This window comes from Ipomoea nil, unplaced genomic scaffold (genome assembly GCF_001879475.1).
Source record: "Ipomoea nil cultivar Tokyo-kokei standard unplaced genomic scaffold, Asagao_1.1 scaffold2868, whole genome shotgun sequence".
NCBI classification, from domain to species: Eukaryota; Viridiplantae; Streptophyta; class Magnoliopsida; order Solanales; family Convolvulaceae; genus Ipomoea; species Ipomoea nil.
The window spans coordinates 173,083-185,656 of record NW_017619296.1 but is presented as its reverse complement, the minus strand read 5'-3'; the positions used below and the strand labels follow the sequence as shown (position 1 = coordinate 185,656).

The 12,574-nt window shown below is 33.3% G+C and overlaps 1 protein-coding gene across 1 annotated transcript in view; it reads right to left on the bottom strand.

The window, feature by feature from the left end:
* Positions 1-12,574, bottom strand: part of LOC109160638 (putative disease resistance RPP13-like protein 3) — a 100,410-nt gene that overhangs the window by 69,999 nt on the left and 17,837 nt on the right. The window contains exon 3 of the mRNA XM_019308920.1: positions 7,400-7,403. The gene's annotated coding sequence lies outside the window, so the exon portion shown is untranslated. The remainder of the gene's footprint in view (positions 1-7,399; positions 7,404-12,574) is intronic.

Below are 12,574 nucleotides of genomic sequence, written 5' to 3'. Positions count from 1 at the left end.
AAACCAAGTGTTGTGATTTCCTCTTGTTAAATGGAAGTTCTACTGGTCCAGCAACAGCACCATGATAATCATTTCCAATGACATACAAGAGATTTTCACATCGAGCTTCTCTTAAGCACAAGTCTCACAAGATATCATGCATCCTAATTGTCTTTATTTTGCCATCATAACTCTGTTTACCAATTAGAACAAAACTTCTATCAACAAGATCTTGCAAGCATTCCGTGGCCACTTCCTCCGGATTCTTATTGTTCACTGCCCGAAAAAATCCCTCTGCTGCCCACAACTTAACTAATTAACTTCTTTACAGGGATTTCATAATCTTCTGGAAAAACTCCAAAATATAAAAAGCAAGCTTTAGACAGGTGTGGTAATTGGTTTTAACTCAGAGATAGTACACTTGAACACGCTCCATTAGAATCACTAATTACACTTTCTGCAACATTGTTCCACTTTTCCACCTTCTCCTCTGTCTTGGAGAGAAGACTAGCTACTAAAGTAATAGCTAGAGGTAATCCTTTACATTTCTTAACTATGTCTTTACCAATTTGCTCAAACACGGAAACAAATTATGTTTTACCAAACACATTGCAGTAGAGATTCCAACTTTCATTGGCATCTAAGAAAGGCATTTTAATGATAGAGTTACCTGAACTACTAGCATATTCAGCCACCTCTCTCAGTCGAGAAGTCAATAGTATACGGCTTCCAGTATTATCATCTGGAAAGCACCTTTGCACACTATCCCAAGCTTTTATTCTCTATATATCATCTATCACTATCAAGTATCTCTGATCCTTCAAGCGTTTACGTAGCGTTTCTGCTAAGTTGTCATTTCTTTGTTCATGGAGTACATTGCCCTGTATAGGGAGTTCATCTCTTGATGCCGCAATAATGCAACCAATAAGGCATTGGAGCATTTGGTCCAGGTCATATTGTTGAGATACAGTAGCCCATGCTCGCTTGTCAAAATATGAAATAATTGATGGATCTTCATAAAGTTTTTGAGCTAAAGTAGTCTTGCCTATTCCTCCCATGCCAACAATTGATACAACTTGTAGCTGCTTCGCTGATTGTCGAGTGAGCTGATCCATTATCGTCTTGAACTCCTCATCGCATCCACCCATTCTGTTGTCAAACTTTGAAGCGCTTTTGGAAAATTTACTCACAGTAATACTATGGCGTTCTGGATCAAGCTGCGATGATGTTGAACCAAGGAGTAGTCCTCTTTGTCGCATCCGACCAAGGAGTGAAACGTCAGTGATCCTTTCACCTTGTGATGGACCATTTGCTAGCTGCTTTTCACTAATTTTAATCAACTTCTTCTTGAGGTAATCAGTCTGTTTTACTGCTTCATTGAAGATTCCACGAAGCATGAGGAGGGAAGCCTTTATACGAATGCGCTTCGTCCAACCCTTTGCTAGATATATGACACTCAACTACATCTCAATCCTTTCTTCAGCTTTGAACGCTACATCTCTGATAAGGCCGGGGTACAGGGTGGCACTAAGAGGTAACGGTTGGAACTGTGATAAGGCCGGGGGTAGCCATAAGGTTGGAACAGGGCATAAGGTTGGAACTATGAAACTTGTGACATGTAGTTGTCACTGTGTGAATGTGATTTCCTTGCTTATGAGCATGTCTTGATGTGTTCTACCCTGGGAATGGTAGGATGCATCCCGAGTTGTATGTCTATGTTGGTTGTGGTCTCGTCTTTGTTGTGAGGTTGATGATCCTCGTTTTTATTGAGAGTGTGATGGTCTTTGATGTTGACTTCCTTCCTTGGTTTTGAAATGATATATATATTATATTCCATTTCAAGTGGTTTTGTTTATATCTATCTATATTATGCTATTTAACGCGTATTGATGGGTTACCAGCATTATTCGCTGACCGGGTGTTATCCCTTGATTTTACAGGTTTTGAGTAGATGCCGAGTGCGCTAGATGTGGACCTTAGATAGTATAGATCCATGCTATACGTTTATCCTTTGTTGGCCTGTGTGCCTTAGAATTGTTGTTGTTATGTTGGATTGTTGTTGACTAGCCTGTGCACCCATGGTTTGTGGGTGTGGCATAACATCTCTCCGATTTTAATTAAGTTTCCGGTGTTGTGTTATCTTGATGATTAGATGTTTACCTTTAAAAATGTTGAAAAATCGGGGGTGTTACAACCATCACCATCACCGCCGCCACCACCACCACCGCCGACGCCACTGCCATTGCCACCACCACCACCACCATCACATATTTTTATAAGGGTATTTATGTCTTTTAAAACGTATTTCATTTCTATTCCTTAAATCAACCAAACACTGTAATATAATTCCTAAAGTTTATTCCTTCTACGAACCAAACAATAGAATACAATTCATATTATATTGCTTACCTATTACATTCCTTATGAAATAGCATTCCTATTACCTCAAAATTCATTCCGTGAACCAAACGTGCTGTTAATAATAATAAGGTTAGCAGTAAAAAAATGAAAAATTGAAAAGAATTATCTTTATAATAAAAAATTAAAAAAATCATATTAATGCTTTTTAAAATTATTTCCCCTCCTCCAAAATTTATTTTAATAATAATATAATTTCATAAATCATATTACATATCGTTTTCCTAAATTAAATGCAATAAAACGAGTCATATATTATTGATACTTTTACATTGATCTTATAATTAAATAAATGTACACTTTTAAATATGGGAAAATGGTAAAAAATACCCCTCTATAATATGCCAATTATCAATGTCACTCCTGAATTATGAGTGGTGTAAATGTTGCCCGTCAATTATCAAAACGGTGCACATATAGCCCCTCCCGTAACGGACACGTGATTCCCCGTTAGTGTACGACACTGTTAAGTTGGAGTAAATATGTAATTTAGTTGTTTTTTCCCTCCCTCGATTCGAAGTACCAGCGATGGACAGCGGTGGGGAACCACAGGTCCGTTACGGGAGGGGCTATATGTGCACCGTTTTGATAATTGAGGGGCAACATTTACACCACTCATAATTCAGGGGTGACATTGATAATTGGCATATTATAGAGGGACATTTTTTACAATTTTCCCTTTAAATATTATAATTATTTCTATATTTACCTTTAATTTTATTATTTAAATATATAATAAAAAAATTAATCCGTGCATCGCACTGGTAATTTACTAGTTTTTACTAAAACTAATTGATCACGAGGGTGACTATTAACTTAGTCACCACAAACACAATAGAACGCACACCATGAGATTGGGTGATTTTCTAAGAGATTTTGTTTGGCGGCATTTTAGAGTGTTGAATCTTGTAGCATCTTGCCATTGAAACGTGGCACATACAATTACGCAAGTATAAAAAATAAAGTTGTGAATTATGTACTAGTTATAAGTTTTGGTGTAGTGGTCAATGCTTGATTCTGACAATTTGTATAAGAGCAAGTCAAGCGTTCATATTACAGATTGAAAGTATGTTGGGCAGTTGAGGCCGACATCTTGGAGGGTCGGATTCAACATCCTGCCATTGAAACTTGCGCCTTTGCTAATAGCTAAGTGTGAGAAATTTCTCTTCGAATGTTATTCCACCGCTACCAAGCAAACAGTGGCGACTCCCAGGCGGTTATTTCGGCGGGATTTTCAAGTATAAATAGCTTGGAGCAGTTATTTTTTCTAATCTTTTGATCCCTTAGTTTAATTTCTCTCTATATGTCTTCTTCCATAGAAACTCTCCCAAACACTTCTACATTGTAATCCATCGACATTATTGAAGATCTAAAGGAATAATTCAACTTATAATTGCTTTTCAATCTTCAATTCCACATTTGATCTTCCTATTTCCATAATCGAACGAAGCTAAGTGTTCATTTCAATTGCAATTTACTTTCCTTTATAATGCTTCCATTGATTCTTCATCTTAGCTATTAAATTGTGACAATGTCTAGCTAAGTCGTAAGGAATTAGGATTAGGTTTACTTGTTAGGATGCTAAAATGTTTTGATTACAATTACGAAGTGACTTGATGTATTGACTTGATTCTTGTTGGAAGTGGACTTTGTATAGACTATTGTATGGTGATGGCCACATCACGCAATAGGTCTTGGAGGTGTGTAGTTGTCAAGAGATTGAGACTACACTATAGCCTAATCCACTTGCATTTCGCACCTTACACTGGGAAGTAGAGCTCGGAAGAAAATGTCATGTGGACTCTAACTGTTCGATGAAATGTCTCAAGTAGTAAGGTTGCTAAGAGTGTATGATTTTACTACTTGATAGACAAAAGACCACGAGAGTGGCTTGACAATGGAAACATCTTCCAAGAATCATGACCAATGCATTATACGTACTACTCCCTATCATATGGGCATTCTATTGCATCACCCCAAGGAACACCTATTCTGAGTCCCCTCCATTCATTTACTTGCTTCTTTACATTTACGCGTTGCTTTATTTTCACTCATTACTTTAATAATGCTCTTTGTTTAAGTCTTGAGACCTAGCTTTCTATCGCTTTTATACACCTGTGCTTAGCCGCTTGTTCAATTCTCATTCGCCATCCTTCAGGGACGGAGCCAGGAATTCCGTTGAGGGGGGACGAAGAAGCAGGGACGGATCTAGAAATTTTTTCCAGTGAAGGCGAAACGTTAAAACAAAAGAGATAATTTGAAAAAAAAAACATCTAAGAAATATAGGTATAAATATTGTTGGATATGAGCAAAAAATAAAACTCATCGAAACTTTATAAAAATATTCATAACAAAAAATGAAACATAATTAATTTGATAAAATAATTTGAATAAAAAACACATTATAAATTACACATCTCATTATTAATATTAAAGAATGTTATATGTGTGTGTGTGAGTGTGTGTTTTGTTGCTTGTTTAGGCCTTTGTGCCCTTGTGTATGCTAGACCATTTTGATCTTTGGTAGTTAGACCTTTTGGTCCTTGTGTGTAAAAGGCTTTAGGCCTCTTTTGAACCATAGGTCACTTTTGGGCCTATGGCGTTTCTTGTAAGGCTTTGGGGATATATACATACAAAGGTTATATATGGCGTGGGGATGGGGTGAGGGGGGCAGTTGTCCCCCTGCCCCCCTTTGGCTCCATCCTTGCCATCCTTAGAGAACGACGTCCCCGAGGAAGTTCTATCTTCGTCACATCTTCTTTCCATCCCTGCAGGTATACTATGAATATCAGTGATGATGGAGAAACGAAATGAATGGTTAAAGATTAAGATTAAAAGCATTTACTTTGTTTGGTGATTATAAAACTAGACTAGACTTGACCAATAATTATGAATGAAATTAAAGCTAAATCTATATATCTATATCTATATATCTATACAAAAACAAAATCCTTCTATTTCATTTTCCCTCCCAAACTTTTGTAGTAAAGCTTATTTGGTAAGTAAATGCACTGCTGGAAATTATGGAATTTCCGACCACCTAAAAGTGATCTTAAATCAAGTCGAAAGTCTTGTTCTGGCCATTTTTGGTATCCGGAAAAACCTTTGTTGCTATTTCCGACCACTTTTTACTTTCGAATTGATTTAAGATCACTTTCAGATGGTCGGAAATTCCATAATTTCCAGCAGTGATGTGAAATGAAAATTAATTAAAATCCATTAATAGGTATGAAATTTTAGTTTCATTAAATTTTAATTAATGAAGACATTCCTGAAATAATTGATTTTAGGGAAAGGTAAATACTACCATTTTGTCTTCAAATTTTTACAGTTTGTGAGTTTTTTTATTCTTACTTTCTGTTGTGTTCATTTTAGTATGGGTGGTGAGAAGACTCCTATGCGGAGTATTTGTTCTAACACAAGTCTTTCTGCTGCCAATACTTTTGACACATTCAACCGTGGGTCTATGATTATGAGTACCGTAAGTGATGTGTATGAGAAAATACAGGTATTGAGTTTTCTAAAGTCTATTACTTATTATAATATAAGCAATAGTCTTCCCTAACTTTTTATTTTTAATGTATTTGAAATGTTTGATATCCAGTTTGGAGATTATTGGGTTGTCTCGAAGATTGTTGGAATAGAAAGTGGTTTGGACTGGTGTTATAACTCATGCAAGACACGGGGATGTAACAGAAACCTTTCCTTGAATACTAAGAGCTTCTATGACTGTTACAAGTGTAAAAGAACATGGGGAGAATGTATTTTGAGGTACATAATTAAAGTGAGAGTTGTTGACATGGGTGGTTATGCACCATTCCTTTTATGGGACAAGGAGTGTAAGGAATTGATAGGCATGTCGGCTGTAGAACTGAGAGGAAAATATCCACAGGTAATGCACAATTACTTATTAAATGAGTTTACTTTCAAAGTCTTAAGCTTACTATTAACTATATCTAATTCTTGACTTATAGGATAAGCAACTACTCCCAAATGAGATTTTATCGTTGTGTTCCATGACACTGATTTTTAAGATTTCCATGAGAAAAGAACAGTTTGATAACCTTCATAATGCCTTCGATGTTATGAAGATTATTAACGATCGTTCATTGGTTGATTCCTACTGTCTTGAATTACTGGAAAACTTTGACAATGATCCAACTTCTAAGCTAGAGTCCAACGACTATTTTGAATCAGATGAGGTAAAATTGAAATACTTTTTACCTTATATCAATTCAAATCTTTGTCCTAGTCCTATATGAAAATTAATAAAGCTTTCTTTTTTCAGGAGTTTCTTTTAGAAGGTGAGGCTGAAAGTCCCCTGGCCTTAATTGGGACTGCGGAGGATGTTGAGGATCTATAGACTCGGGAGTTGTCAAAGCATTGTCTGTTAGATAGTTTTCCTCAAGCAAGACCTCTTCAAAGAAACTACCAATTGAGATCAAGTTGGAGAACAACGTTGATGATGCAGTTTGACTCTTAAAGTAGCATAATTGGTAATATTATGTATGGTATTATATTCTATAATATAATTGATAATATTATTGTTCAAGTATAATAAAAACCCTATGTATAATGTAATAGTAATAATAATAATAATAATAATAATAATAATAATAATAATAATAATAATAATAATAATAATAATCCAAACCAAACTTTATACAAAATAAAATTAAAATTAAAAAAAATAATAAGAAGAGGACAAAGGGGAGCCACGGATCCCCTTTGTAAATGATGTGGGATCATTTTGATCTCACATAGGAAATGTTTGGAAACGGAAAATAAGAGGAGCAATACTCCTCTTCTAAACATAATTGTTTGCCCATCAATGTGGAAACAGAAAATAACTTCCTCCAAAAAAAAATGGGGCAGTCATATTCCGTAAAATTCTCCTCTCAAGCCAAACACTGAACACCCAGAAAATGATTTATGGAATCATTTTTCGATCGGGTTTCCAAATGCACCTTTAGTATAATTGACTAATAATTATTATGATAACTAAGCTAATAACCTATTTATACTTATTATTAAAAAAAAATCATTCCAGGACTATGTGGTCTAATGGTACCCGGGTTGGACTTCCATTTGGAAGGTTGTAAGTTCGAGCCTCAGTGGAGGCGTTATTGGCTCTTTGTGTTCTTTGTGTTTCAGTAGGTTGAGAAAGTATATGAACAGATACTACAATGTAATAGAGCTAGTAGCATTCAAAAAAAAAACAAATTCATTCCTTCATTCTTGCCCAAACACTTCTTCCGGAAAAATGAAAAAGGAAACGGAATTAAATTAATAGTAATAATTAAATAATCTACATCTATATTTATACTATAATTAAAAACAAAATCATATTTACTTAATTTCATGCCCAAACAATAGTAAATAGTAAAAGTAAATTAAAAAAGGAACGTAAACTAAAAAAAAGGAATATAAATATGTCACAATAATATTCTACATCATCAATTAAAAATGGAACAAGAATTATGTAAATTGGAAAATGAAATTAATATTAATAATTAACTGAAAATTAAAAATGGAAAAAGAAATGGAAATTTGGTTAATTGGAAAAGGAAATGAATATTAATAATTGACTGAAAATAAAAAATGATCCATAATTGACTAAAATAGAAAAGGAAATGGTCAAATTATTGCATTTTAATTTTTCACAATAATATTACACAATAGAATAAATCAAATCACAATTATATCATAAATCTTTCACAATTTCAAACAATGGAACGGAAATTAAAAATGGAACGAAAATATTTCAAAAATAATATTCTACATTATCAAGTAAAGAAAAATTAAAAATGGAAAGGAAATATTTCAATAATAATATTCTACATCATCAATAGTAAAAGCATATTTTAAAAAATAGTAAATGTAAATTAAAAATGAAAAGAAAATTAAAAATGAAACGAAAATATTTGAACAATAATATTCTACATAATAAATAAAAATAGAACGAAAATTAGGTAAAAATATCACTGCATATACATTCTAAATGACTAATCGACTGAAAATAAAAAAAGAATAATTGGCTAAAATGGAATCTAATATTACTAATTGACTTAAAATATAAAAGAAAATGGTCTTGATTTCCAAATATATATATATATATATATATATATATATATATATATATATATATATATATATATATATATATATATATATATATATAAGGAAATTAGATGAAAATATTTCAATAATAATATTCTATATCATCAATAGTAAATGCATATTTTAAACAATAGTAAAGGTAAATTAAAAATGGAACGAAAATATTTTAATAATAATATCTACATCATTAATTAAAAATGGAATGAAAATTAGGTAAAAATATCACTGCATTTGATATTCTAATTGACTGAAAATAAAAAAGAATAATTGGCTGAAAATGAATCTGATATTATTAATTGACTGAAAATATAAAAGGATCACTAATTGAGTGATATTCTACCATTATATATTTTCACCCGAGTAACCCGTCCTGATGGACTGAAGGTGTTAGCTCTAGACGAGGATGTACAAGATTGCGTTGGCACTACCAATGTCGTCTACAAAGAGGTTTCAATAATGTGTAAATACTATCGTTGATATTATGTTTTTTTTAATGAAAAAATTGCTATATATATAGACAAAAAAAAATATCTTCCATATATACAAATGAATTAAGATATATAGCAATTCATTCTTATAACTGAGTTGCTAGAGAACGAGCCATTTGCCTAATTTATAAAAAAAATACTAAACAATGATAAATAAAATCTCCAAAGTTACAGCACCGCATGCGTACATCTACACATTAGCTATTAATTTGAGCAATTATTTGCTCAAATTCAAATAATGATAACATCAAAACTCATAAATGATTCAAATCACATCTTCAATTGCACTATATAATATTTAATGTTCTAATTTATATAATTATATATCGATCCAAATATTCTTAATATATTACAACAAATCCATTCCGTGCACCGCACGGGCGAAATTACTAGTTTCAATAATAATTAGATAATTGGGGTTGGTGGGCAGGAGGGGGGCAATCGTTATATCGTGGACCAGGGTCCGCAGTGCACTGTGGACCCTGGTCCTAAATGATTTAGTTTTGAATTATAATTTTGACCGTAACGGTTTATTGTTCAATTCACTGTTTCAAGATTTTTTTTTCTGTAAAGCATGTGTATGTGTATTGTGTTATGCGTTTCTGTGTCTCATGTTATGCAATTCTGTACCTGAAATCGCTAAGCGTGATTTTTTTACTTTTATTTTTTGAGAAGAAACAAAACAAAATAAACAGGTTTATGCAAATATAACAGACTTATTTAACTACTTACCCTTATTCATTGGTCATGTTGGGCGGACACCGATAAAGAATTAAGTTCATCAATTGATGATAGGTAAGCGCTTGATCCTGACAACTCATTCTTTACCTTCCCCTGGGTGAAGAATTTAAAAAGCATGAAATGTGAAACAATCAGAGATATAATGGAGTAATAGAAAGAGACCTGAATATTTTTAGAAAGAGATCAGATATTGGATTTATCTTCTATGTGATTGAATTATGCTATGAGTTACACTGCCTTATTCATTCCTCACTCTCTACCTTCCCAATCATCACATCCTTCCCTTAAGATGTTACATTAGGAGTTATCTATTAACCTTCTGGACGCAGGAAACAACAAATTAAGGGTTATTAAAAAAAAAAACAGGTGGACACATTTATATAGGTAAGGAAATATGAGATACAGAAAATTGAGAGAAAGCATGCACATAATTATTGATTGCAGAAAATTGATAGAAAGAGACCTTAATATATTTCTAGAATGAACAAGGAGGGCTTCATTTCCAAAGCTTCGCTGCACATCTTGAATAAGCTTCGCAGAAGTCAAAACGGAATCCAAGCAGTATTCTAATTGAATCAATTCAAGTGTGGTAATATCGGCAAACGCAATAGGGATCTCTCGCAACAAACTGCAACCAGTTAACTCTAAATTTTGAAGCACAGGAAATGATCATTCACGGCATTCCAATCTTCCAAAATTCGGCTTCCAATTACCAACCTTTTCAATTGACGGAACCCTCCCTCACATGGCTCCCACTCTTTGCCTTCACAAGGATCAATCAATTTTAGAACTTCTAGATTCAACAACATACCAAAAAGCCTCATGTCACACCATGGAATCTTAGTAAAGATGAATTTGAGCTTCTTAAGATTTGGTAGAAAACTAGTTGTGCATGGAATGCCGCTATATGGAAGTTTAAGAGTACACCATTTGATGCTTTAGTTTCTCAAGCTGTCCCAAGTGCACAAGATTACAAAAATAATCTGAATTTTCATTTTCAAACCTCATTTTAGCTTGAATCCCCAATTTTTTTAAATTTGGAATCCTTGTAAAAAGAACCTCCATACAACACTCCGGATTCAACCAAGATATAGTCTGTATATTTCTATGAACAATCTCCGAAGCCTTTAATGTAAAAGGAATTATGCCCGCATAAAAATCCCTTAACAGTGACATTTTCCAAATTCTAAATACCTCAGAGGAATCCAATATAACACTAAATCCACGGACAATAAAACTTTGCATATTCCAATGCTCAAAGAGCTTTAATTTAAGAGGGCGTACCATTTCACATAGAGACAAAGCTAAGTATCTCAAGTGAACAAGATTTTCCATATATGCAATAGTATACGACTTCCATTATTATCATTTGGGAAACATCTTTGCACACTTTCCCAACCAGTAGAGCTCCATATATCATCCATCACTATCAAATATCTCTGATCCTTCAAGTGTTTACACAGACTTTCTGTTAAGTTGTCATTTCTTTTTCATGGAGTACATTGCTCTGTTTAGGGAGTTCATCATTGATGTTTCAATAACACAACCAATTTGTTAAACTAAGCGATATCACTCCTCATTCAATAACACCCTAATGTATTTTATGTGTTTTGGGACTGCAGTCCGCATAACTGTGTGGACCACGGTGCACGCAATAATGATTGGAGGATATCATATTATGATGGTTTTTGGGCTGATCCACACGACCTTTATAGTTGATTTGGAACATTTTTTTTAATTGCACTTTTTTATTTAAAAAAATATTGGTATATGCTTCTCGTCCATATAATTATCTCTCCTTGTTCACTGGTTGGGGTAAATTATGCCCTGGAAACGTGTTCACCATTCATGGTGAACATGGCTCCAAACGACGCTGTTTTTACGTAAATAAAAAAATAAAAATCCCTAATGTGGTGTTAACGGTGCGCATTTGGTCAGATTATGAATTTTCTGTTATGAGATTATGAATGTACTGTAAATTCATAATCTCATAACAGAAAATTCATAATCGCATAAAAGAAAAACATTTATTAAATTACGAATTTTCTATTATGAGATTATGAATTTACTGTAAATTCATAATCTCATAACAAAAAGTTCATAATTTCATAACAGAAAATTCATAATTTATGAATGTTGAAGAAGCTTGCGCTACAGAGGAGTAGCCATGGTTTCGGACGGGAATGTGTAGGCATGGTTCCAAAGTGAATGTGCAAGCATGGATTCATAATTTATGAATGTCAGAAATCATTGTTCACCTCAAATTAAAGTGAAACCGCGAAATGTGAAAATGAAGAAGAAAAGTCGATCACACGATTAATTAAGGAAAAAAAAAAAAAGATAACGGGGAACTAACACCGTTGGGACCATGTTCACCATGGATGGTGAACACGGTTCCATAGCATAACAATTGACTGGTTGGTCACCCTTAGATTAAAAAATAAATATTATTTATTTTTATAGATTACTGGTAAATTGACTTACCCAACTTTGAGTTAAGGAATCTTGGTATCTAATAAAAAATTAACAAGTCAAGAAATAACTAATAAGGAGTGATAATTATATGGTCTTTACTATAATCCCAAAATATTTTAAAATATTTTTAATAGTTTAATTATTAGTGGTATTATTTTTCTTAGTGTAAGTTATTTGATATTTGCAAGGGGTTTGAATCGTTAGTTCATGGTGGGCATTGCAAGTCCAAAGTTTGAACATTTTCATCAAGTGCCATATTGCCAAGCTTGCAACATAACAATAAGCTAGGTTCACCATGGGAGACAGGTCTTAATGAAGTTGAGCTTCTTAAGATTTAGTAGAAAACTAATTAC